A 27,159-nucleotide genomic window follows, 5' to 3' on the forward strand; every position below is an offset into this window, starting at 1 on the left:
CTCCTTGCGGAGATAGCCCATGTTATATCTTGCATTTGTTAGGAAAAACTGCTAATAGCATGAAAAGTGCCCATCGCAAATAGAGCTCAAATTCGAAAAACAAACACATATTCATGTTCCCCTGCCTCCCCGAATACCAAAAAACCATGAGTTTTGCAGATCTGATGTCTCCTTGCGGAGATAGCCCATGTTATATCTTGCATTTGTTAGGAAAAACTGCTAATAGCATGAAAAGTACCCATCGCAGATAGAGCTCAAATTCGAAAAACAAACACATATTCATGTTCCCCCGCCTCCCCAAAGCCCAAAACCTATCAATTTTGCAGATATGATGTCTCCTTGCGGAGATAGCCCAGGTTATATCTTGAATTTGTTAGGAAAAACTGCTTATAGCATGAAAAGTGCCCATTGCAGATAGAGCTCAAATTCAAAAAACAAACACATATTCATGTTCCCCCGCCTCCCCAAAGCCCAAAACCTATGACTTTTGCAGATCTGATGTCTCCTTGTGGAGATAGCCCATGTTATATCTTGCATTTGTTGGGAAAAACTGCTAATAGCATGAAAAGTGCCTATTGCAGATAGAGCTCAAATTCGAAAAACAAACACATATTCATGTTCCCCCGCCTCCCCGAAGACCAAAAAACCATGAGTTTTGCAGATCTGATGTCTCCTTGCGGAGATAGCACATGTTATATATTGCATTTGTTAGTAAAAACTGCTAATAGCATGAAAAGTGCCCATTGCAGATAGAGCTCAAATTCAAAAAACAAACACATATTCATGTTCCCCCGCCTCCCCGAATACCAAAAAACCATGAGTTTTGAAGATCTGATGTCTCCTTGGGGAGATTGCCCATGTTATATCTTGCATTTGTTAGGAAAAATTCCTTATAGCTTGCATTTGTTTGAAAAAACTGCTTATAGCATGAAAAGTTCCCATTGCAGATAGAGCTCAAATTCAAAAAACGAACACATATTCATGTTCCCCCGCCTCCCCGAAGACCAAAGAACCATGAGTTTTGCAGATCTGATGTCTCCTTGCGGAGATAGCCCATGTTTTAAATTGCATTTGTTAGTAAAAACTGCTAATACCATGAAAAGTGCCCATTGCAGATAGAGCTCAAATTCAAAAAACAAACACATATTCATGTTCAACCGCCTCCCCGAAGACCAAAAAACCATGAGTTTTGAAGATCTGATGTCTCCTTGCGGAGATAGCCCATGTTATATCTTGCATTTGTTAGGAAAAATTCCTTATAGCTTGCATTTGTTTGAAAAAACTGCTTATAGCATGAAAAGTGCCCATTGCAGATAGAGCTCAAATTCAAAAAACAAACACATATTCATGTTCCCCCGCCTCCCCGAAGACCAAAGAACCATGAGTTTTGCAGATCAGATGTCTCCTTGCAGAGATAGCCCATGATATATCTTGCATTTGTTTGAAAAAACTGCTAATAGCATGAAAAGTGCCCGTTGCAGATAGAGCTCAAATTTGAAAAGCAAACACATATTCATGTTCCACCGCCTCCCCGAAGATCAAAAAACCATGAGTTTTGCAGATCTGATGTCTCCTTGCGGAGATAGCCCATGTTATATCTTGCATTTGTTAGGAAAATGCTTATAGCATGAAAAGTGTCCATCGCAGATAGAGCTCAAATTCGAAAAACAAACACATATTCATGTTCCCCCGCCTCCCCAAAGCCCAAAACCAATGAGTTTTGCAGATCTGATGTGTCCTTGCGGAGATAGCCCATGTTATATCTTGCATTTGTTAGGAAAAACTGCTTATAGCATGAAAAGTGCCCATTGCAGATAGAGCTCAAATTCAAAAAACAAACACATATTCATGTTCCCCCGCCTCCCCGAAGACCAAAGAACCATGAGTTATAGCATGTTATATATATTAGGAAAAATTGCTTAAAGCTTGCATTTGTTTGAAAAAACTGCTTATAGCATACAAAGTGCCCATTGCAGATAGAGCTCAAATTCAAAAAACAAACACATATTCATGTTCCCCCGCCTCCCCGAAGACCAAAGAACCATGAGTTTTGCAGATCTGATGTCTCCTTGCGGAGATAGCCCATGTTATATCTTGCATTTGTTTGAAAAAACTGCTAATAGCATGAAAAGTGCCCATTGCAGATAGAGCTCAAATTCGAAAAACAAACACATATTCATGTTCCACCACCTCCCCGAAGACCAAAAAACCATGAGTTTTGCAGATCTGATGTCTCCTTGCGGAGATAGCTCATGTTATATCTTGCATTTGTTAGGAAAAACTGCTAATAGCATGAAAAGTGCCCATCGCAGATAGAGCTCAAATTCGAAAAACAAACACATATTCATGTTCCCCTGCCTCCCCAAAGTCCAAAACCTATGAGTTTTGCAGATCTGATGTCTCCTTGCGGAGATAGCCGAGGTTATATCTTGAATTTGTTAGGAAAAACTGCTTATAGCATGAATAGTGCCCATTGCAGATAGAGCTCAAATTTGAAAAACAAACACATATTCATGTTCCCCCGCCTCCCCAAAGCCCAAAACCTATGACTTTTGCAGATCTGATGTCTCCTTGTGGAGATAGCCCATGTTATATCTTGCATTTGTTGGGAAAAACTGCTAATAGCATGAAAAGTGCCTATTGCAGATAGAGCTCAAATTCGAAAAACAAACACATATTCATGTTCCCCCGCCTCCCCGAAGACCAAAAAACCATGAGTTTTGCAGATCTGATGTCTCCTTGCGGAGATAGCACATGTTATAAATTGCATTTGTTAGTAAAAACTGCTAATAGCATGAAAAGTGCCCATTGCAGATAGAGCTCAAATTCAAAAAACAAACACATATTCATGTTCCCCCGCCTCCCCGAATACCAAAAAACCATGAGTTTTGAAGATGTGATGTCTCCTTGCGGAGATTGCCCATGTTATTTCTGGCATTTGTTAGGAAAAATACCTTATAGCTTGCATTTGTTTGAAAAAACTGCTTATAGCATGAAAAGTGCCCATTGCAGATAGAGCTCAAATTCAAAAAACAAACACATATTCATGTTCCCCCGCCTCCCCGAAGACCAAAGAACCATGAGTTTTTCAGATCTGATGTCTCCTTGCGGAGATAGCCCATGTTATAAATTGCATTTGTTAGTAAAAACTGCTAATAGCATGAAAAGTGCCCATTGCAGATAGAGCTCAAATTCAAGAAACAAACACATATTCATGTTCAACCGCCTCCCGGAAGACCAAGAAACCATGAGTTTTGAAGATCTGATGTCTCCTTGTGGAGATAGCCCATGTTATTTCTGGCATTTGTTAGGAAAAATACCTTATAGCTTGCATTTGTTTGAAAAAACTGCTTATAGCATGAAAAGTGCCCATTGCAGATAGAGCTCAAATTCAAAAAACAAACACATATTCAAGTTCCCCAGCCTCCCCGAAGACCAAAAAACCATGAGTTTTGCAGATCTGATGTCTCCTTGCGGAGATAGCCCATGTTATATATTGCATTTGTTTGAAAAAACTGCTTATAGCATGAAAAGTGCCCATTGCAGATAGAGCTCAAATTCAAAAAACAAACACATATTCATGTTCCACCGCCTCCCCAAAGACCAAAGAACCATGAGTTTTGCAGATCTGATGTCTCCTTGCGGAGATAGCCCATGTTATATCTTGCATTTGTTTGAAAAAACTGCTAATAGCATGAAAAGTGCCCATTGCAGATAGAGCTCAAATTCGAAAAACAAACACATATTCATGTTCCCCCGCCTCCCCGAAGACCAAAACCTATGAGTTTTGCAGATCTGATGTCTCCTTGCGGAGATAGCCCATGTTATATCTTGCATTTGTTAGGAAAAACTGCTTATAGCATGAAAAGTGCCCATTGCAGATAGCGCTCAAATTCAAAAAACAAACACATGTTCCCCCGCCTCCCCGAAGACCAAAAAACCATGGCTTTTGCAGATCTGATGTCTCCTTGCAGAGATAGCCCATGTTATATCTTGCATTTGTTAGGAAAAACTGCTTATAGCATGAAAACTGCCCATTGTAAATAGAGCTCAAATTTGAAAAACAAACACATATTCATGTTCCCCTGGCTCACCGAACACCAAAAAACCATGAGTTTTGCAGATGTGATGTCTCCTTGCAGAGATAGCCCATTTTATGTCTTGCATTTGTTAGGAAAAACTGCTTATAGCATGAAAAGTGCCCATTGCAGATAGAGCTCAAATTTGAAAAACAGACACATATTCATGTTCCCCTGGCACACCGAACACCCAAAAACCATGAGTTTTGCAGATCTGATGTCTCCTTGCGGAGATAGCCCATGTTATATCTTGCATTTGTTAGGAAAAACTGCTTATAGCATGAAAAGTGCCCAATGCAGCTAGAGCTCAAATTTTAAAAACAAACACATATTCATGTTCCACCGCCTCCCCGAACATGAAAAGTACATGAAAAGTGCCCATTGCAGATACTCATATTCATGTTCCCCCGGCTCACCGAAGACCAAAAAACCATGGCTTTTGCAGATCTGATGTCTCCTTGCAGAGTTAGCCCATGTTATATCTTGCATTTGTTAGGAAAAACTGCTTATAGCATGAAAACTGCCCATTGTAGATAGAGCTCAAATTTGAAAAACAAACACATATTCATGTTCCCCTGGCTCACCGAACACCAAAAAACCATGAGTTTTGCAGATGTGATGTCTCCTTGCAGAGATAGCCCATTTTATGTCTTGCATTTGTTAGGAAAAATTGCTTATAGCTTGCATTTGTTTGAAAAAACTGCTTATAGCATGAAAAGTGCCCATTGCAGATAGAGCTCAAATTCAAAAAACAAACACACATTAATGTTCCCCCGCCTCCCTGAAGACCAAAGAACCATGAGTTTTGCAGATCTGATGTCTCCTTGCAGAGATAGCCCATGTTATATCTTGCATTTGTTTGAAAAAAACTGCTAATAGCATGAAAAGTGCCCATTGTAGATAGAGCTCAAATTCGAAAAACAAACACATATGCATGTTCCCCCGCCTCCCCGAAGACCAAAGAACCATGAGTTTTGCAGATCTGATGTCTCCTTGCGGACATAGCCCATGTTATATCTTGCATTTGTTTGAAAAAACTGCTAATAGCATGAAAAGTGCCCATTGCAGATAGAGCTCAAATTCGAAAAACAAACACATATTCATGTTCCCCCGCCTCCCCAAAGCCCAAAATATATGAGTTTTGCAGATGTGATGTCTCCTTGCGCAGATAGCCCATGTTATATCTTGCATTTGTTAGGAAAAACTGCTTATAGCATGAAAAGTGCCTATTTCAGATAGAGCTCAAATTCAAAAAACAAACACATATTCATGTTCCCCCGCCTCCCCGAAGACCAAAAAACCATGAGTTTTGCAGATCTGATATCTCCTTGCGGAGATAGCCCATGTTATAAATTGCATTTGTTTGAAAAACTGCTTATAGTATGGAAAGTGCCCATTGCAGATAGAGCTCAAATTCAAAAAACAAACACATATTCATGTTCCCCCACCTCCCCGAAGACCAAAGAACCATGAGTTTTGCAGATCTGATGTCTCCTTGCGGAGATAGCCCATGTTATATCTTGCATTTGTTTGAAAAAACTGCTAATAGCATGAAAAGTGCCCACTGCAGATAGAGCTCAAATTCGTAAAACAAACACATATTCATGTTCCACCGCCTCCCCGAAGACCAAAAAACCATGAGTTTTGCAAATCTGATGTCTCCTTGCGGAGAAAGCCCATGTTATATCTTGCATTTGTTAGGAAAATGCTTATAGCATGAAAAGTGCCCATCGCAGATAGAGCTCAAATTCGAAAAACAAACACATATTCATGTTCCCCCGCTTCCCCAAAGGCCAAAACCTATGACTTTTGCAGATCTGATGTCTCCTTGCGGAGATAGCACATGTTATAAATTGAATTTGTTAGTAAAAACTGCAAATAGCATGAAAAGTGCCCATTGCAGATAGAGCTCAAATTCAAAAAACAAACACATATTCATGTTTCCCCGCCTCCCCGAATACCAAAAAACCATGAGTTTTGAAGATCTGATGTCTCCTTGCGGAGATTGCCCATGTTATATCTTGCATTTGTTAGGAAAAATTGCTTATAGCTTGCATTTGTTAGAAAAAACTGCTTATAGCATGAAAAGTGCCCATTGCAGATAGAGCTCAAATTCGAAAAACAAACACATATTCATGTTCCCCGGCCTCCGCAAAGCCCAAAACCTATGACTTTTGCAGATCTGATGTCTCCTTGTGGAGATAGCCCATGTTATATCTTGCATTTGTTAGTAAAAACTGCTAATAGCATGAAAAGTGCCCATTGCAGATAGAGCTCAAATTCAAAAAACAAACACATATTCATGTTCAACCGCCTCCCCGAAGACCAAAAAACCATGAGTTTTGAAGATCTGATGTCTCCTTGCGGAGATAGCCCATGTTGTATCTTGCATTTGTTAGGAAAAATTCCTTATAGCTTGCATTTGTTTGAAAAAACTGCTTATAGCATGAAAAGTGCCCATTGCAGATAGAGCTCAAATTCAAAAAACAAACACATATTCATGTTCCCCCGCCTCCCCGAAGACCAAAGAACCATGAGTTTTGCAGATCTGATGTCTCCTTGCGGAGATAGCCCATGTTATATCTTGCATTTGTTTGAAAAAACTGCTAATAGCATGAAAAGTGCCCATTGCAGATAGAGCTCAAATTCGAAAAACAAACACATATTCATGTTCCACCGCCTCCCCGAAGACCAAAAAACCATGAGTTTTGCAGATCTGATGTCTCCTTGCGGAGATAGCACATGTTATAAATTGCATTTGTTAGTAAAAACTGCAAATAGCATGAAAAGTGCCCATTGCAGATAGAGCTCAAATTCAAAAAACAAACACATATTCATGTTCCCCCGCCTCCCCGAATACCAAAAAACCATGAGTTTTGAAGATCTGATGTCTCCTTGCGGAGATTGCCCATGTTATATCTTGCATTTGTTAGGAAAAATTGCTTATAGCTTGCATTTGTTTGAAAAAACTGCTTATAGCATGAAAAGTGCCCATTGCAGATAGAGCTCAAATTCGAAAAACAAACACATATTCATGTTCCCCCGCCTCCGCAAAGCCCAAAACCTATGACTTTTGCAGATCTGATGTCTCCTTGTGGAGATAGCCCATGTTATATCTTGCATTTGTTAGTAAAAACTGCAAATAGCATGAAAAGTGCCCATTGCAGATAGAGCTCAAATTCAAAAAACAAACACATATTCATGTTCAACCGCCTCCCCGAAGACCAAAAAACCATGAGTTTTGAAGATCTGATGTCTCCTTGCGGAGATAGCCCATGTTATATCTTGCATTTGTTAGGAAAAATTCCTTATAGCTTGCATTTGTTTGAAAAAACTGCTTATAGCATGAAAAGTGCCCATTGCAGATAGAGCTCAAATTCAAAAAACAAACACATATTCATGTTCCCCCGCCTCCCCGAAGACCAAAAAACCATGAGGTTTGAAGATCTGATGTCTCCTTGCGGAGATTGCCCATGTTATATCTTGCATTTGTTAGGAAAAAATCCTTATAGCTTGCATTTGTTTGAAAAAACTGCTTATAGCATGAAAAGTGCCCATTGCAGGACTTCCGGTGGCGGCGCGGCGCCGAAGACAGCCTTACCGGGCTGCCCGCGGCTCAGCTGTTTGTTTTCTCGCCCGAAACAGCGCCGATCAGCTGTTCGGGCGAGATTGACGCCCCCTCCTCGGGAGAAGAGGAGGGGGTGAGGCCCCAGGTAGGGGTAGAGTTCTCCGGGGCCGCCGGAGCTTGGAGCTCGGGCGGCTGCAGGATTGAACTCCCCCGTAGCCTGGGTTACTCCCAGCTGGCCGTCGTCTCTTCTCTGAACTTTTTGGAGCAGAGCCAGGCGTCTGCGAACCATCCCTGCCTGAAGAGAGAACTATGGTTTAAAGGAGCAGGCAGAGCGGTACAAGAGGAAAAGGTGAAGAGAATTATTCTACTATACTCTCAAGCTTGTTGGACTTTTTTTAAACTTTAATTGAAAGTGCGTCATAATTGAGGATTAAAAGATGGCGGCGAAACCTCCCTCTAAAACTCTTCGGAGTGGTGGATCTTCCCCGGTGCAACAATCATCATTACAGGCGTTGCACCCTCCTGAAGCGCTGACATCGAAGGATTTACGAGATGCTCTGGATAAACATGCCCAGGTACTTTTGGAATCAATTAATCAGTCAATGGCTGATAAATTTGCTCAGATGGAGGAGAAATTGGAGAAATTGGAGGAGAGAATGGAAGAGAGGATGGAACAGAAATTCAGCGTGATGAAGGTAGACATTTTGTCTTCAGTGCATAAAGTGGCGGTATGTGTGGAAGAGTTAGATGAAAAAATGGATGATTTGGATCAAAGGAATGCTATATTAGAAGTAAAAACACGGGAGAATGAAAATGCAAGAGATAAAATGCAAAGAGAGTTAAGCCTTGCCCAATTTTATCAGATGCAGTTTGCTGTCAGAATTAGAGGTTTAAAAGAGAATATTAAAGAAGATTTAAAGCAACTGATCTCTGAGGCTCTTGAGGTGGTATTGAACCAGCCAGCATCTGAAATAAGAGCAGCTATTGATAAAGTGTTTCGAGTGAATTCATGGATTGCCAGACAGAGAAAGTTGCCTAGAGATGTGGTGGTTTACTTTGTAAAAAGAGAAGTCAGAGATCAAGTTATACAAGCTGCCTATGATGCTAAAGTTGTGATTGCTGAACAAGAAGTTTTGGTTTTAAAAGAAATTCCTCCAAGGATATTAAGGGCAAGGAAGGACTATACTTTTCTCGTGCATGAGCTTAAGCAAAGAGATATAAGGTTCAGATGGGAGATTCCAGAGGGGCTGATGGTGATGCATGAAGGTAAAAGGTATCGGCTGATTACTGTGAAGCAAGCACGTGATTTCTACAATGATGTTTTAAAAGCAACTCCGTTAACACTCCTGGAAGCTGCAAAGGGATCTGGAGAAGGAGAATATCAAGAAGAGGAAACAGAGGAAGATGGTGCTGGAGGAGATCAAGCTATAATTTCTTTAGATGATCTTAGAGAGCAAAGAGTTACGCGTGCTGCTTTAAAACGAGCAAAAAAAATAAAGGAAAAGTCTTCAGATTCTTTACAACGTACTTATAGTCAAGCTGTGGGAGGAGCACGGCCTAAAGAAATTAGTCCTATCAAAGCTGTGGTCCAAGAGCTTTTGGAGGATACACATGGCAACTAAATTTCTAACCTGGAATGTTAATGGACTAAATTCACCGCAGAAGAGGAAGAAAGTTTTTCAATATTTAAAACAATTTAAGATAGATGTTATATGTCTGCAAGAAACGCACATTAGAGTTTTGGATCAAAAGTATTTACTGAACTCGAGACTGGGTACGCAATTTGTTGCTTCTGCAGAGAATAAGAAAAATGGAGTGGTTGTTTATGTTAAAAGTGCTTTAACAGCAGACTTAATTGAAGCAGATAAGAATGGAAGATATGTTATGATTGAGCTGTTGTTAGAAGGTAAAAAGACGCTTTTAGTTGGCTTATATGCACCTAACCAAAAACGAACTGACTTTTTTAGTTTACTTCATACAAAGCTTACCCAGTTGGATTATAAATCTTTTATTTTTATGGGGGATTGGAATGGTGTTTTGGATGTGCAGTTGGATAAGGCTGGAGCTTTTAGGAGCACTCCAAGTCATGCTAGATTGCCTAAATCTTTTTTTGAAATGAAGGAGGACCTGGAATTGCGAGATATTTGGCATGAGAGACACCTGCGGGAGAAGGATTATACTTTTTACTCTGACAGACACCAATCTTTTTCGATGATTGATTTTATTTTGTTGACTAATGATTTTTTTTTGAGAACTAAAAAGGTGAAGATTTGTGCAAGAACAATTTCTGACCACAGTCCAGTTTGGTTGGAGATTGATAAGGAGAAAAGAGATAGGCGCTCGTGGCGCGTAAATGAGAATTTGTTTAGAAATCAGAGAAATGTGGAAGAATGCAAACAGCGGATGAAGGATTTCTTTGAGATTAATATGAATAAGGGTACCTCTATGGATATGGTTTGGGATGCTAGCAAGGCCTATATGAGAGGGGTGTTGATCTACATGAATAACAGACATAGACGTGCAGTGGAAACTAGAAGGAAAGAACTGGAGAATGAAATAAAGGAAAAAGAAAAGGCTTTGATTTTGAACCCAGAGGATGTGAAGATTAAGGAGGCTATTAGATTGCTAAGAGGGCAATTTGATAAATTAATGGCTGATCAAGTGGCGACCAATCTGCGGTTTGCCAGGCACAATACTTTTTGCAACGCTAATAAACCAGGCAGATGGTTAGCTTATAGACTGAGGAAAAAACAAAGGGCCTCTAATATAGATAAGATTGAGTATAAAGGAAGGGTTGTGTTTCAACAGAATCTTATTAAGGATGCTTTTGTGGATTTTTATTCGAAATTATATACTAAGGAGGAAATCAATGTAAAAGATATTGATATATATCTGGAGAATGCTAGCATCCCGGTTCTTACGCAAGTACAAAAAGAGGGGATTAACCAACTGATTACAGAAGAAGAAATTTTGATAGCAATTAAGGAATTGAAGATGGATAAAGCACCAGGTACGGATGGCTTGACTGCGGCCTACTATAAAAACCTACAATTAGAGATGATAAAACCGTTAAAAGAACTGTTCCAGACAATCCAGAGGGGGGGAAAGGTGCCACCGTCTTGGAGAACAGCTTTTATTTCTTTGATTCCGAAGGAAGACCAGGATGCTACTCAAGTTAAAAACTACAGACCGATATCGCTTTTAAATACAGATTATAAAATATTTGCTAAGGTTTTGGCTAATAGATTGATGAGGGTTCTGCAACAGGTGATTCATGGGGATCAAACGGGGTTTATTAGTGGTAGGCAAATGAAAAACAATGTGAGACATATAGTTGATGTGTTAGAGTTTTTGGAAAGGCACAACCAGATCTCTGCAGCGCTAATCTTTTTAGATGCTGAAAAGGCCTTTGAGCAACTGAATTGGCAATTTTTATTGAAAGTTTTAGATAAAATGGATTTTGGGGAAAATTTTTTACAACCGATTAGGGCATTATATCAAAAACAAACTGCTCGAATTATAGTTAACAATAGCTTGACAGCAGTATGCAATATTGAGAAGGGCACAAGGCAAGGGTGTCCGCTATCGCCCTTGTTATTTGTGTTAACATTAGAGATATTATTGGTTAAGATTCGGAGTTCGCAAAAAATTAAGGGGATACAAGTTGGTGGTCAGGATTATAGATTGAGAGCATTTGCAGATGATCTGGTTGTTACAGTGACCCAGCCAGAGAACTCTGTTGTGGACCTGATGGAGATAATAACGCAATATGGGAAGGTTTCTGGATTTAAAGTTAATACACAGAAAACTAAAATTTTGGCTAGAAATATGACAGTTTCACAAAAGGCCCTCTTAGAAACATTAACTGGATTTGAGATTGTTAAAAGGGTTAAATATTTGGGGGTGATCTTGTCGCCCTCTAATACAAAGCTATATAAAAATAATTATGAAAAATTATGGGGGAAAATTCAAAAAGAATTGGAGAGTTGGGAAAAATTGCAATTGTCTTTGTTGGGACGGATTGCAGCAGTGAAAATGAATGTCCTGCCCAAATTTTTATTTCTATTTCAAATGATACCGATTCTTAAGAAAGATTCTAATTTGGAGGAGTGGCAGCGTGGTATCAATAAATTTGTTTGGGCAGGGAAAAAGCCACGAGTTAAACTTAAGATTATGCAGGATACTCGTGAGAGAGGTGGCCTTAAATTGCCTAATTTTAAATTATATTATGAAGCTGCTGCATTAGTAGGAATAAGTGATTGGATTAATTTGACGCAACCGAGGTTATTAAATCTTGAGGGCCATGATTTGTTGTTTGGCTGGCATGCTTGTTTGTTGTATGATAAGAAGGTAGATAGCGTGTTTAGGGTGCATATTTTAAGACAGGCGTTGTTGAGAGTTTGGAAGAAGTATAGACATAAGTTAAGTTGTAAGATACCATTGTGGGCAATTCCAAAACACGCAATAGAAAATATACATGCTGGCTTCAAACATGATGTGACTACCTACAAGGAGATTCTTAGTTTGGAAAAAAATGCTTGGTGTTTGAAATCATATAGCTTCTTGCGAGAAGAGAAGATTGTTCAAAACTGGTTTCAATATACTCAGTTACGGGCCAGGTGGAAAGAGGACCAGAAAAATGGATTTGCAATGACTGATGAAAATTTGATAAAGCAAATTAGAAATCAGGGACCAGCACATATCAAACGGATATATCTTGCATTGATAGAGATCGATTCAGAAACAGAGCTTGTTAAGGATTGTATGATAAAATGGGCCCAAAATATTCAGGAAGTTATTACAATGGATACTTGGGAAAAGATTTGGGTCAGGAACGTAAAATTTACTCAAGCTCAAAATTTAAGAGAGAACTTTTACAAAATGTTTTACAGATGGCATTTAGATCCTAAAAGGCTTGCAAGTATGTATCCGAATTATCAGCCTAAATGTTGGAGGTGCGGTGATGAAGACGCAACATATTTTCACATGTGGTGGACTTGTAAAAAGGTTAAGGCTTTTTGGATAAAAGTCTGGTGGAACATGCAGAAGATTTTTAAACAGAGGATAAAGTTTTGTCCGCAACTTTTTTTGTTGGGAATAATTACAGGTGTTACAGTTGTGGACACTAAGCTGATGCTGAATTTAATTACGGCAGCGAGACTTTTGATAGGTCAGTACTGGAAAAAAGAGGAACTGCCGACTATAGAAGAGTGGACTTTAAAGGTTTCCGACCTGGCGGAGATGGCGAAGATTTCGGCCTATTTGAAAGATCATTCGCAAGAACGCTATATTATGGAATGGACAAAATGGATTGAGTTTATCCAGAACAAGTATAGGGTTAAGAAGTTTTATGTAGCATTTGAATAAGTCTTCTTTCGTGTTTTTTTTTCTTTTCCTTTTTCTATTTTAGTTTTTTTAATATATATTTTATATTGATAGGGTTTGTTTTATCCTATATAAGCTAGAGAGTGATGGGTTTTAGAATTTATAGTTGTTAGTATACGGTTGTTTATGATTGCTTTTTTATATATATATACCTTGTATTTAGCTCTGGGAAGTCAGGGGGGAGGGGGGGAGGGGGGGAGGTAGGGGGGGGAGGGAGAGGGGGGGAGGTTGGGGGGGAGGAGGGTGGGGGAAGGGGGGGGTTTTAAAGGAAAACTGTATTTTAAAACTTTTCAATAAAAAAAAAAGAAAAGTGCCCATTGCAGATAGAGCTCAAATTCAAAAAACAAACACATATTCATGTTCCCCCGCCTCCCCGAAGACCAAAGAACCATGAGTTTTGCAGATCTGATGTCTCCTTGCGGAGATAGCCCATGTTATATCTTGCATTTGTTTGAAAAAACTGCTAATAGCATGAAAAGTGCCCGTTGCAGATAGAGCTCAAATTCGAAAAACAAACACATATTCATGTTCCACCGCCTCCCCGAAGACCAAAAAACCATGAGTTTTGCAGATCTGATGTCTCCTTGCGGAGATAGCCCATGTTATATCTTGCATTTGTTAGGAAAATGCTTATAGCATGAAAAGTGTCCATCGCATATAGAGCTCAAATTCGAAAAACAAACACATATTCATGTTCCCCCGCCTCCCCAAAGCCCAAAACCAATGAGTTTTGCAGATCTGATGTCTCCTTGCGGAGATAGCCCATGTTATATCTTGCATTTGTTAGGAAAAACTGCTTATAGCATGAAAAGTGCCCATTGCAGATAGAGCTCAAATTCGAAAAACACATATTCATGTTCCCCCGCCTCCCCGAAGACCAAAAAACCATGAGTTTTGCAGATCTGATGTCTCCTTGCGGAGATAGCCCATGTTATATCTTGCATTTGTTTGAAAAAACTGCTTATAGCATACAAAGTGCCCATTGCAGATAGAGCTCAAATTCAAAAAACAAACACATATTCATGTTCCCCAGCCTCCCCGAAGACCACAAAACCATGAGTTTTGCAGATCTGATTTCTCCTTGCGGAGATAGCCCATGTTATATCTTGCATTTGTTTGAAAAAACTGCTAATAGCATGAAAAGTGTCCATCGCAGATAGAGCTCAAATTCGAAAAACAAACACATATTCATGTTCCCCCGCCTCCCCAAAGCCCAAAACCAATGAGTTTTGCAGATCTGATGTCTCCTTGCGGAGATAGCCCATGTTATGTCTTGCATTTGTTAGGAAAAACTGCTTATAGCATGAAAAGTGTCCATCGCAGATAGAGCTCAAATTCGAAAAACAAACACATATTCATGTTCCCCCGCCTCCCCAAAGCCCAAAACCAATGAGTTTTGCAGATCTGATGTCTCCTTGCGGAGATAGCCCATGTTATATCTTGCATTTGTTAGGAAAAACTGCTAATAGCATGAAAAGTGCCCGTTGCAGATAGAGCTCAAATTCGAAAAACAAACACATATTCAGGTTCCACCGCCTACCCGAAGACCAAAGAACCATGAGTTATAGCATGTTATATATATTAGGAAAAGTTGCTTATAGCTTGCATTTGTTTGAAAAAACTGCTTATAGCATACAAAGTGCCCATTGAAGATAGAGCTCAAATTCGAAAAACAAACACATATTCATGTTCCACCGCCTCCCCGAAGATCAAAAAACCATGAGTTTTGCAGATCTGATGTCTCCTTGCGGAGATAGCCCATGTTATATCTTGCATTTGTTAGGAAAAACTGCTTATAGCATGAAAAGTGCCCATTGCAGATACAGCTCAAATTCAAAAAACAAACACATATTCATGTTCCCCCGCCTCCCCGAAGACCAAAGAACCATGAATTATAGCATGTTATATATATTAGGAAAAGTTGCTTATAGTTTGCATTTGTTTGAAAAAACTGCTTATAGCATACAAAGTGCCCATTGCAGATAGAGCTCAAATTCGAAAAACAAACACATATTCATGTTCCACCGCCTCCCCGAAGACCAAAGAACCATGAGTTTTGCAGATCTGATGTCTCCTTGCGGAGATAGCCCATGTTATATCTTGCATTTGTTTGAAAAAACTGCTAATAGCATGAAAAGTGCCCATTGCAGATAGAGCTCAAATTCGAAAAACAAACACATATTCATGTTCCACCGCCTCCCCGAAGACCAAAAAACCATGAGTTTTGCAGATCTGATGTCTCCTTGCGGAGATAGCCCATGTTATATCTTGCATTTGTTAGGAAAATGCTTATAGCATGAAAAGTGTCCATCGCATATAGAGCTCAAATTCGAAAAACAAACACATATTCATGTTCCCCCGCCTCCCCAAAGCCCAAAACCAATGAGTTTTGCAGATCTGATGTCTCCTTGCGGAGATAGCCCATGTTATATCTTGCATTTGTTAGGAAAAACTGCTTATAGCATGAAAAGTGCCCATTGCAGATAGAGCTCAAATTCGAAAAACACATATTCATGTTCCCCCGCCTCCCCGAAGACCAAAGAACCATGAGTTTTGCAGATCTGATGTCTCCTTGCGGAGATAGCCCATGTTATATCTTGCATTTGTTTGAAAAAACTGCTTATAGCATACAAAGTGCCCATTGCAGATAGAGCTCAAATTCAAAAAACAAACACATATTCATGTTCCCCAGCCTCCCCGAAGACCACAAAACCATGAGTTTTGCAGATCTGATGTCTCCTTGCGGAGATAGCCCATGTTATATCTTGCATTTGTTTGAAAAAACTGCTAATAGCATGAAAAGTGCCCATTGCAGATAGAGCTCAAATTTGAAAAACAAACACATATTCATGTTGCACCGCCTCCCCGAAGATCAAAAAACCATGAGTTTTGCAGATCTGATGTCTCCTTGCGGAGATAGCCCATGTTATATCTTGCATTTGTTAGGAAAATGCTTATAGCATGAAAAGTGTCCATCGCAGATAGAGCTCAAATTCAAAAAACAAACACATATTCATGTTCCCCCGCCTCCCCAAAGCCCAAAACCAATGAGTTTTGCAGATCTGATGTCTCCTTGCGGAGATAGCCCATGTTATGTCTTGCATTTGTTAGGAAAAACTGCTTATAGCATAAAAAGTGTCCATCGCAGATAGAGCTCAAATTCAAAAAACAAACACATATTCATGTTCCCCCGCCTCCCCAAAGCCCAAAACCAATGACTTTTGCAGATCTGATGTCTCCTTGCGGAGATAGCCCATGTTATATCTTGCATTTGTTAGGAAAAACTGCTAATAGCATGAAAAGTGCCCGTTGCAGATAGAGCTCAAATTCGAAAAACAAACACATATTCATGTTCCACCGCCTACCCGAAGACCAAAGAACCATGAGTTATAGCATGTTATATATATTAGGAAAAGTTGCTTATAGCTTGCATTTGTTTGAAAAAACTGCTTATAGCATGAAAAGTGTCCATCGCAGATAGAGCTCAAATTCGAAAAACAAACACATATTCATGTTCCACCGCCTCCCCGAAGATCAAAAAACCATGAGTTTTGCAGATCTGATGTCTCCTTGCGGAGATAGCCCATGTTATATCTTGCATTTGTTAAGAAAAACTGCTTATGGTATGAAAAGTGCCCATTGCAGATAGAGCTCAAATTCAAAAAACAAACACATATTCATGTTCCCCCGCCTCCCCGAAGACCAAAGAACCATGAGTTATAGCATGTTATATATATTAGGAAAAGTTGCTTATAGCTTTCATTTGTTTGAAAAAACTGCTTATAGCATACAAAGTGCCCATTGCAGATAGAGCTCAAATTCGAAAAACAAACACATATTCATGTTCCACCGCCTCCCCGAAGACCAAAGAACCATGAGTTTTGCAGATCTGATGTCTCCTTGCGGAGATAGCCCATGTTATATCTTGCATTTGTTTGAAAAAACTGCTAATAGCATGAAAAGTGCCCATTGCAGATAGAGCTCAAATTCGAAAAACAAACACATATTCATGTTCCACCGCCTCCCCGAAGACCAAAAAACCATGAGTTTTGCAGATCTGATGTCTCCTTGCGGAGATAGCCCATGTTATATCTTGCATTTGTTAGGAAAATGCTTATAGCATGAAAAGTGTCCATCGCATATAGAGCTCAAATTCGAAAAACAAACACATATTCATGTTCTCCCGCCTCCCCAAAGCCCAAAACCAATGAGTTTTGCAGATCTGATGTCTCCTTGCGGAGATAGCCCATGTTATATCTTGCATTTGTTAGGAAAAACTGCTTATAGCATGAAAAGTGCCCATTGCAGATAGAGCTCAAATTCGAAAAACACATATTCATGTTCCCCCGCCTCCCCGAAGACCAAAGAACCATGAGTTTTGCAGATTTGATGTCTCCTTGCGGAGATAGCCCATGTTATATCTTGCATTTGTTTGAAAAAACTGCTAATAGCATGAAAAGTGCCCATTGCAGATAGAGCTCAAATTTGAAAAACAAGCACATATTCATGTTGCACCGCCTCCCCGAAGATCAAAAAACCATGAGTTTTGCAGATCTGATGTCTCCTTGCGGAGATAGCCCATGTTATATCTTGCATTTGTTAGGAAAATGCTTATAGCATGAAAAGTGTCCATCGCAGATAGAGCTCAAATTCAAAAAAAAAACACATATTCATGTTCCCCCGCCTCCCCAAAGCCCAAAACCAATGAGTTTTGCAGATCTGATGTCTCCTTGCGGAGATAGCCCATGTTATGTCTTGCATTTGTTAGGAAAAACTGCTTATAGCGTGAAAAGTGTCCATCGCAGATAGAGCTCAAATTCGAAAAACAAACACATATTCATGTTCCCCCGCCTCCCCAAAGCCCAAAGCCAATGACTTTTGCAGATCTGATGTCTCCTTGCGGAGATAGCCCATGTTATATCTTGCATTTGTTAGGAAAAACTGCTAATAGCATGAAAAGTGCCCGTTGCAGATAGAGCTCAAATTCGAAAAACAAACACATATTCATGTTCCACCGCCTACCCGAAGACCAAAGAACCATGAGTTATAGCATGTTATATATATTAGGAAAAGTTGCTTATAGCATGCATTTGTTTGAAAAAACTGCTTATAGCATACAAAGTGCCCATTGCAGATAGAGCTCAAATTCGAAAAACAAACACATATTCATGTTCCACCGCCTCCCCGAAGATCAAAAAACCATGAGTTTTGCAGATCTGATGTCTCCTTGCGGAGATAGCCCATGTTATATCTTGCATTTGTTAGGAAAAACTGCTTATAGCATGAAAAGTGCCCATTGCAGAGAGAGCTCAAATTCAAAAAAGAAAAACATATTCATGTTCCCCCGCCTCCCCGAAGACCAAAGAACCATGAGTTATAGCATGTTATATATATTAGGAAAAGTTGCTTATAGCTTGCATTTGTTTGAAAAAACTGCTTATAGCATACAAAGTGCCCATTGCAGATAGAGCTCAAATTCGAAAAACAAACACATATTCATGTTCCCCTGCCTCCCCGAAGACCAAAGAACCATGAGTTTTGCAGATCTGATGTCTCCTTGCGGAGATAGCCCATGTTATATCTTGCATTTGTTTGAAAAAACTGCTAATAGCTAGAAAATTGCCCATTGCAGATAGAGCTCAAATTCGAAAAACAAACACATATTCATGTTCCACCGCCTCCCCGAAGAACAAAAAACCATGAGTTTTGCAGATCTGATGTCTCCTTGCGGAGATAGCCCATGTTATATCTTGCATTTGTTAGGAAAAACTGCTTATAGCATGAAAAGTGCCCATTGCAGATAGAGCTCAAATTCGAAAAACACATATTCATGTTCCCCCGCCTCCCCGAAGACCAAAGAACCATGAGTTTTGCAGATCTGATGTCTCCTTGCGGAGATAGCCCATGTTATATCTTGCATTTGTTTGAAAAAACTGCTTATAGCATACAAAGTGCCCATTGCAGATAGAGCTCAAATTCAAAAAACAAACACATATTCATGTTCCCCAGCCTCCCCGAAGACCACAAAACCATGAGTTTTGCAGATCTGATGTCTCCTTGCGGAGATAGCCCATGTAATATCTTGCATTTGTTTGAAAAAACTGCTAATAGCATGAAAAGTGCCCATTGCAGATAGAGCTCAAATTTGAAAAACAAACACATATTCATGTTGCACCGCCTCCCCGAAGATCAAAAAACCATGAGTTTTGCAGATCTGATATCTCCTTGCGGAGATAGCCCATGTTATATCTTGCATTTGTTAGGAAAATGCTTATAGCATGAAAATTGTCCATCGCAGATAGAGCTCAAATTCAAAAAACAAACACATATTCATGTTCCCCCGCCTCCCCAAAGCCCAAAACCAATGAGTTTTGCAGATCTGATGTCTCCTTGCGGAGATAGCCCATGTTATGTCTTGCATTTGTTAGGAAAAACTGCTTATAGCATGAAAAGTGTCCATCGCAGATAGAGCTCAAATTCAAAAAACAAACACATATTCATGTACCCCCGCCTCCCCAAAGCCCAAAACCAATGACTTTTGCAGATCTGATGTCTCCTTGCGGAGATAGCCCATGTTATATCTTGCATTTGTTAGGAAAAACTGCTAATAGCATGAAAAGTGCCCGTTGCAGATAGAGCTCAAATTCGAAAAACAAACACATATTCATGTTCCACCGCCTACCCAAAGACCAAAGAACCATGAGTTATAGCATGTTATATATATTAGGAAAAGTTGCTTATAGCTTGCATTTGTTTGAAAAAACTGCTTATAGCATGAAAAGTGTCCATCGCAGATAGAGCTCAAATTCGAAAAACAAACACATATTCATGTTCCACCGCCTCCCCGAAGATAAAAAAACCATGAGTTTTGCAGATCTGATGTCTCCTTGCGGAGATAGCCCATGTTATATCTTGCATTTGTTAAGAAAAACTGCTTATAGCATGAAAAGTGCCCATTGCAGATAGAGCTCAAATTCAAAAAACAAACACATATTCATGTTCCCCCGCCTCCCCGAAGACCAAAGAACCATGAGTTATAGCATGTTATATATATTAGGAAAAGTTGCTTATAGCTTTCATTTGTTTGAAAAAACTGCTTATAGCATACAAAGTGCCCATTGCAGATAGAGCTCAAATTCGAAAAACAAACACATATTCATGTTCCACCGCCTCCCCGAAGACCAAAGAACCATGAGTTTTGCAGATCTGATGTCTCCTTGCGGAGATAGCCCATGTTATATCTTGCATTTGTTTGAAAAAACTGCTAATAGCATGAAAAGTGCCCATTGCAGATAGAGCTCAAATTCGAAAAACAAACACATATTCATGTTCCACCGCCTCCCCGAAGACCAAAAAACCATGAGTTTTGCAGATCTGATGTCTCCTTGCGGAGATAGCCCATGTTATATCTTGCATTTGTTAGGAAAATGCTTATAGCATGAAAAGTGTCCATCGCATATAGAGCTCAAATTCGAAAAACAAACACATATTCATGTTCTCCCGCCTCCCCAAAGCCCAAAACCAATGAGTTTTGCAGATCTGATGTCTCCTTGCGGAGATAGCCCATGTTATATCTTGCATTTGTTAGGAAAAACTGCTTATAGCATGAAAAGTGCCCATTGCAGATAGAGCTCAAATTCGAAAAACACATATTCATGTTCCCCCGCCTCCCCGAAGACCAAAGAACCATGAGTTTTGCAGATTTGATGTCTCCTTGCGGAGATAGCCCATGTTATATCTTGCATTTGTTTGAAAAAACTGCTAATAGCATGAAAAGTGCCCATTGCAGATAGAGCTCAAATTTGAAAAACAAGCACATATTCATGTTGCACCGCCTCCCCGAAGATCAAAAAACCATGAGTTTTGCAGATCTGATGTCTCCTTGCGGAGATAGCCCATGTTATATCTTGCATTTGTTAGGAAAATGCTTATAGCATGAAAAGTGTCCATCGCAGATAGAGCTCAAATTCAAAAAAAAAACACATATTCATGTTCCCCCGCCTCCCCAAAGCCCAAAACCAATGAGTTTTGCAGATCTGATGTCTCCTTGCGGAGATAGCCCATGTTATGTCTTGCATTTGTTAGGAAAAACTGCTTATAGCGTGAAAAGTGTCCATCGCAGATAGAGCTCAAATTCGAAAAACAAACACATATTCATGTTCCCCCGCCTCCCCAAAGCCCAAAGCCAATGACTTTTGCAGATCTGATGTCTCCTTGCGGAGATAGCCCATGTTATATCTTGCATTTGTTAGGAAAAACTGCTAATAGCATGAAAAGTGCCCGTTGCAGATAGAGCTCAAATTCGAAAAACAAACACATATTCATGTTCCACCGCCTACCCGAAGACCAAAGAACCATGAGTTATAGCATGTTATATATATTAGGAAAAGTTGCTTATAGCATGCATTTGTTTGAAAAAACTGCTTATAGCATACAAAGTGCCCATTGCAGATAGAGCTCAAATTCGAAAAACAAACACATATTCATGTTCCACCGCCTCCCCGAAGATCAAAAAACCATGAGTTTTGCAGATCTGATGTCTCCTTGCGGAGATAGCCCATGTTATATCTTGCATTTGTTAGGAAAAACTGCTTATAGCATGAAAAGTGCCCATTGCAGAGAGAGCTCAAATTCAAAAAAGAAAAACATATTCATGTTCCCCCGCCTCCCCGAAGACCAATGAACCATGAGTTATAGCATGTTATATATATTAGGAAAAGTTGCTTATAGCTTGCATTTGTTTGAAAAAACTGCTTATAGCATACAAAGTGCCCATTGCAGATAGAGCTCAAATTCGAAAAACAAACACATATTCATGTTCCCCTGCCTCCCCGAAGACCAAAGAACCATGAGTTTTGCAGATCTGATGTCTCCTTGCGGAGATAGCCCATGTTATATCTTGCATTTGTTTGAAAAAACTGCTAATAGCATGAAAAGTGCCCGTTGCAGATAGAGCTCAAATTCGAAAAACAAACACATATTCATGTTCCACCGCCTCCCCGAAGACCAAAAAACCATGAGTTTTGCAGATCTGATGTCTCCTTGCGGAGATAGCCCATGTTATATCTTGCATTTGTTAGGAAAATGCTTATAGCATGAAAAGTGTCCATCGCATATAGAGCTCAAATTCGAAAAACAAACACATATTCATGTTCCCCCGCCTCCCCAAAGCCCAAAACCAATGAGTTTTGCAGATCTGATGTCTCCTTGCGGAGATAGCCCATGTTATATCTTGCATTTGTTAGGAAAAACTGCTTATAGCATGAAAAGTGCCCATTGCAGATAGAGCTCAAATTCGAAAAACACATATTCATGTTCCCCCGCCTCCCCGAAGACCAAAAAACCATGAGTTTTGCAGATCTGATGTCTCCTTGCGGAGATAGCCCATGTTATATCTTGCATTTGTTTGAAAAAACTGCTTATAGCATACAAAGTGCCCATTGCAGATAGAGCTCAAATTCAAAAAACAAACACATATTCATGTTCCCCAGCCTCCCCGAAGACCACAAAACCATGAGTTTTGCAGATCTGATTTCTCCTTGCGGAGATAGCCCATGTTATATCTTGCATTTGTTTGAAAAAACTGCTAATAGCATGAAAAGTGTCCATCGCAGATAGAGCTCAAATTCGAAAAACAAACACATATTCATGTTCCCCCGCCTCCCCAAAGCCCAAAACCAATGAGTTTTGCAGATCTGATGTCTCCTTGCGGAGATAGCCCATGTTATGTCTTGCATTTGTTAGGAAAAACTGCTTATAGCATGAAAAGTGTCCATCGCAGATAGAGCTCAAATTCGAAAAACAAACACATATTCATGTTCCCCCGCCTCCCCAAAGCCCAAAACCAATGAGTTTTGCAGATCTGATGTCTCCTTGCGGAGATAGCCCATGTTATATCTTGCATTTGTTAGGAAAAACTGCTAATAGCATGAAAAGTGCCCGTTGCAGATAGAGCTCAAATTCGAAAAACAAACACATATTCAGGTTCCACCGCCTACCCGAAGACCAAAGAACCATGAGTTATAGCATGTTATATATATTAGGAAAAGTTGCTTATAGCTTGCATTTGTTTGAAAAAACTGCTTATAGCATACAAAGTGCCCATTGAAGATAGAGCTCAAATTCGAAAAACAAACACATATTCATGTTCCACCGCCTCCCCGAAGATCAAAAAACCATGAGTTTTGCAGATCTGATGTCTCCTTGCGGAGATAGCCCATGTTATATCTTGCATTTGTTAGGAAAAACTGCTTATAGCATGAAAAGTGCCCATTGCAGATACAGCTCAAATTCAAAAAACAAACACATATTCATGTTCCCCCGCCTCCCCGAAGACCAAAGAACCATGAATTATAGCATGTTATATATATTAGGAAAAGTTGCTTATAGTTTGCATTTGTTTGAAAAAACTGCTTATAGCATACAAAGTGCCCATTGCAGATAGAGCTCAAATTCGAAAAACAAACACATATTCATGTTCCACCGCCTCCCCGAAGACCAAAGAACCATGAGTTTTGCAGATCTGATGTCTCCTTGCGGAGATAGCCCATGTTATATCTTGCATTTGTTTGAAAAAACTGCTAATAGCATGAAAAGTGCCCATTGCAGATAGAGCTCAAATTCGAAAAACAAACACATATTCATGTTCCACCGCCTCCCCGAAGACCAAAAAACCATGAGTTTTGCAGATCTGATGTCTCCTTGCGGAGATAGCCCATGTTATATCTTGCATTTGTTAGGAAAATGCTTATAGCATGAAAAGTGTCCATCGCATATAGAGCTCAAATTCGAAAAACAAACACATATTCATGTTCCCCCGCCTCCCCAAAGCCCAAAACCAATGAGTTTTGCAGATCTGATGTCTCCTTGCGGAGATAGCCCATGTTATATCTTGCATTTGTTAGGAAAAACTGCTTATAGCATGAAAAGTGCCCATTGCAGATAGAGCTCAAATTCGAAAAACACATATTCATGTTCCCCCGCCTCCCCGAAGACCAAAGAACCATGAGTTTTGCAGATCTGATGTCTCCTTGCGGAGATAGCCCATGTTATATCTTGCATTTGTTTGAAAAAACTGCTTATAGCATACAAAGTGCCCATTGCAGATAGAGCTCAAATTCAAAAAACAAACACATATTCATGTTCCCCAGCCTCCCCGAAGACCACAAAACCATGAGTTTTGCAGATCTGATGTCTCCTTGCGGAGATAGCCCATGTTATATCTTGCATTTGTTTGAAAAAACTGCTAATAGCATGAAAAGTGCCCATTGCAGATAGAGCTCAAATTTGAAAAACAAACACATATTCATGTTGCACCGCCTCCCCGAAGATCAAAAAACCATGAGTTTTGCAGATCTGATGTCTCCTTGCGGAGATAGCCCATGTTATATCTTGCATTTGTTAGGAAAATGCTTATAGCATGAAAAGTGTCCATCGCAGATAGAGCTCAAATTCAAAAAACAAACACATATTCATGTTCCCCCGCCTCCCCAAAGCCCAAAACCAATGAGTTTTGCAGATCTGATGTCTCCTTGCGGAGATAGCCCATGTTATGTCTTGCATTTGTTAGGAAAAACTGCTTATAGCATAAAAAGTGTCCATCGCAGATAGAGCTCAAATTCAAAAAACAAACACATATTCATGTTCCCCCGCCTCCCCAAAGCCCAAAACCAATGACTTTTGCAGATCTGATGTCTCCTTGCGGAGATAGCCCATGTTATATCTTGCATTTGTTAGGAAAAACTGCTAATAGCATGAAAAGTGCCCGTTGCAGATAGAGCTCAAATTCGAAAAACAAACACATATTCATGTTCCACCGCCTACCCGAAGACCAAAGAACCATGAGTTATAGCATGTTATATATATTAGGAAAAGTTGCTTATAGCTTGCATTTGTTTGAAAAAACTGCTTATAGCATGAAAAGTGTCCATCGCAGATAGAGCTCAAATTCGAAAAACAAACACATATTCATGTTCCACCGCCTCCCCGAAGATCAAAAAACCATGAGTTTTGCAGATCTGATGTCTCCTTGCGGAGATAGCCCATGTTATATCTTGCATTTGTTAAGAAAAACTGCTTATGGTATGAAAAGTGCCCATTGCAGATAGAGCTCAAATTCAAAAAACAAACACATATTCATGTTCCCCCGCCTCCCCGAAGACCAAAGAACCATGAGTTATAGCATGTTATATATATTAGGAAAAGTTGCTTATAGCTTTCATTTGTTTGAAAAAACTGCTTATAGCATACAAAGTGCCCATTGCAGATAGAGCTCAAATTCGAAAAACAAACACATATTCATGTTCCACCGCCTCCCCGAAGACCAAAGAACCATGAGTTTTGCAGATCTGATGTCTCCTTGCGGAGATAGCCCATGTTATATCTTGCATTTGTTTGAAAAAACTGCTAATAGCATGAAAAGTGCCCATTGCAGATAGAGCTCAAATTCGAAAAACAAACACATATTCATGTTCCACCGCCTCCCCGAAGACCAAAAAACCATGAGTTTTGCAGATCTGATGTCTCCTTGCGGAGATAGCCCATGTTATATCTTGCATTTGTTAGGAAAATGCTTATAGCATGAAAAGTGTCCATCGCATATAGAGCTCAAATTCGAAAAACAAACACATATTCATGTTCTCCCGCCTCCCCAAAGCCCAAAACCAATGAGTTTTGCAGATCTGATGTCTCCTTGCGGAGATAGCCCATGTTATATCTTGCATTTGTTAGGAAAAACTGCTTATAGCATGAAAAGTGCCCATTGCAGATAGAGCTCAAATTCGAAAAACACATATTCATGTTCCCCCGCCTCCCCGAAGACCAAAGAACCATGAGTTTTGCAGATTTGATGTCTCCTTGCGGAGATAGCCCATGTTATATCTTGCATTTGTTTGAAAAAACTGCTAATAGCATGAAAAGTGCCCATTGCAGATAGAGCTCAAATTTGAAAAACAAGCACATATTCATGTTGCACCGCCTCCCCGAAGATCAAAAAACCATGAGTTTTGCAGATCTGATGTCTCCTTGCGGAGATAGCCCATGTTATATCTTGCATTTGTTAGGAAAATGCTTATAGCATGAAAAGTGTCCATCGCAGATAGAGCTCAAATTCAAAAAAAAAACACATATTCATGTTCCCCCGCCTCCCCAAAGCCCAAAACCAATGAGTTTTGCAGATCTGATGTCTCCTTGCGGAGATAGCCCATGTTATGTCTTGCATTTGTTAGGAAAAACTGCTTATAGCGTGAAAAGTGTCCATCGCAGATAGAGCTCAAATTCGAAAAACAAACACATATTCATGTTCCCCCGCCTCCCCAAAGCCCAAAGCCAATGACTTTTGCAGATCTGATGTCTCCTTGCGGAGATAGCCCATGTTATATCTTGCATTTGTTAGGAAAAACTGCTAATAGCATGAAAAGTGCCCGTTGCAGATAGAGCTCAAATTCGAAAAACAAACACATATTCATGTTCCACCGCCTACCCGAAGACCAAAGAACCATGAGTTATAGCATGTTATATATATTAGGAAAAGTTGCTTATAGCATGCATTTGTTTGAAAAAACTGCTTATAGCATACAAAGTGCCCATTGCAGATAGAGCTCAAATTCGAAAAACAAACACATATTCATGTTCCACCGCCTCCCCGAAGATCAAAAAACCATGAGTTTTGCAGATCTGATGTCTCCTTGCGGAGATAGCCCATGTTATATCTTGCATTTGTTAGGAAAAACTGCTTATAGCATGAAAAGTGCCCATTGCAGAGAGAGCTCAAATTCAAAAAAGAAAAACATATTCATGTTCCCCCGCCTCCCCGAAGACCAAAGAACCATGAGTTATAGCATGTTATATATATTAGGAAAAGTTGCTTATAGCTTGCATTTGTTTGAAAAAACTGCTTATAGCATACAAAGTGCCCATTGCAGATAGAGCTCAAATTCGAAAAACAAACACATATTCATGTTCCCCTGCCTCCCCGAAGACCAAAGAACCATGAGTTTTGCAGATCTGATGTCTCCTTGCGGAGATAGCCCATGTTATATCTTGCATTTGTTTGAAAAAACTGCTAATAGCTAGAAAATTGCCCATTGCAGATAGAGCTCAAATTCGAAAAACAAACACATATTCATG

This window comes from Vipera ursinii (genome assembly GCF_947247035.1).
Source record: "Vipera ursinii genome assembly, chromosome: 2".
In the NCBI taxonomy this organism is placed as follows: Eukaryota; Metazoa; Chordata; class Lepidosauria; order Squamata; family Viperidae; genus Vipera; species Vipera ursinii.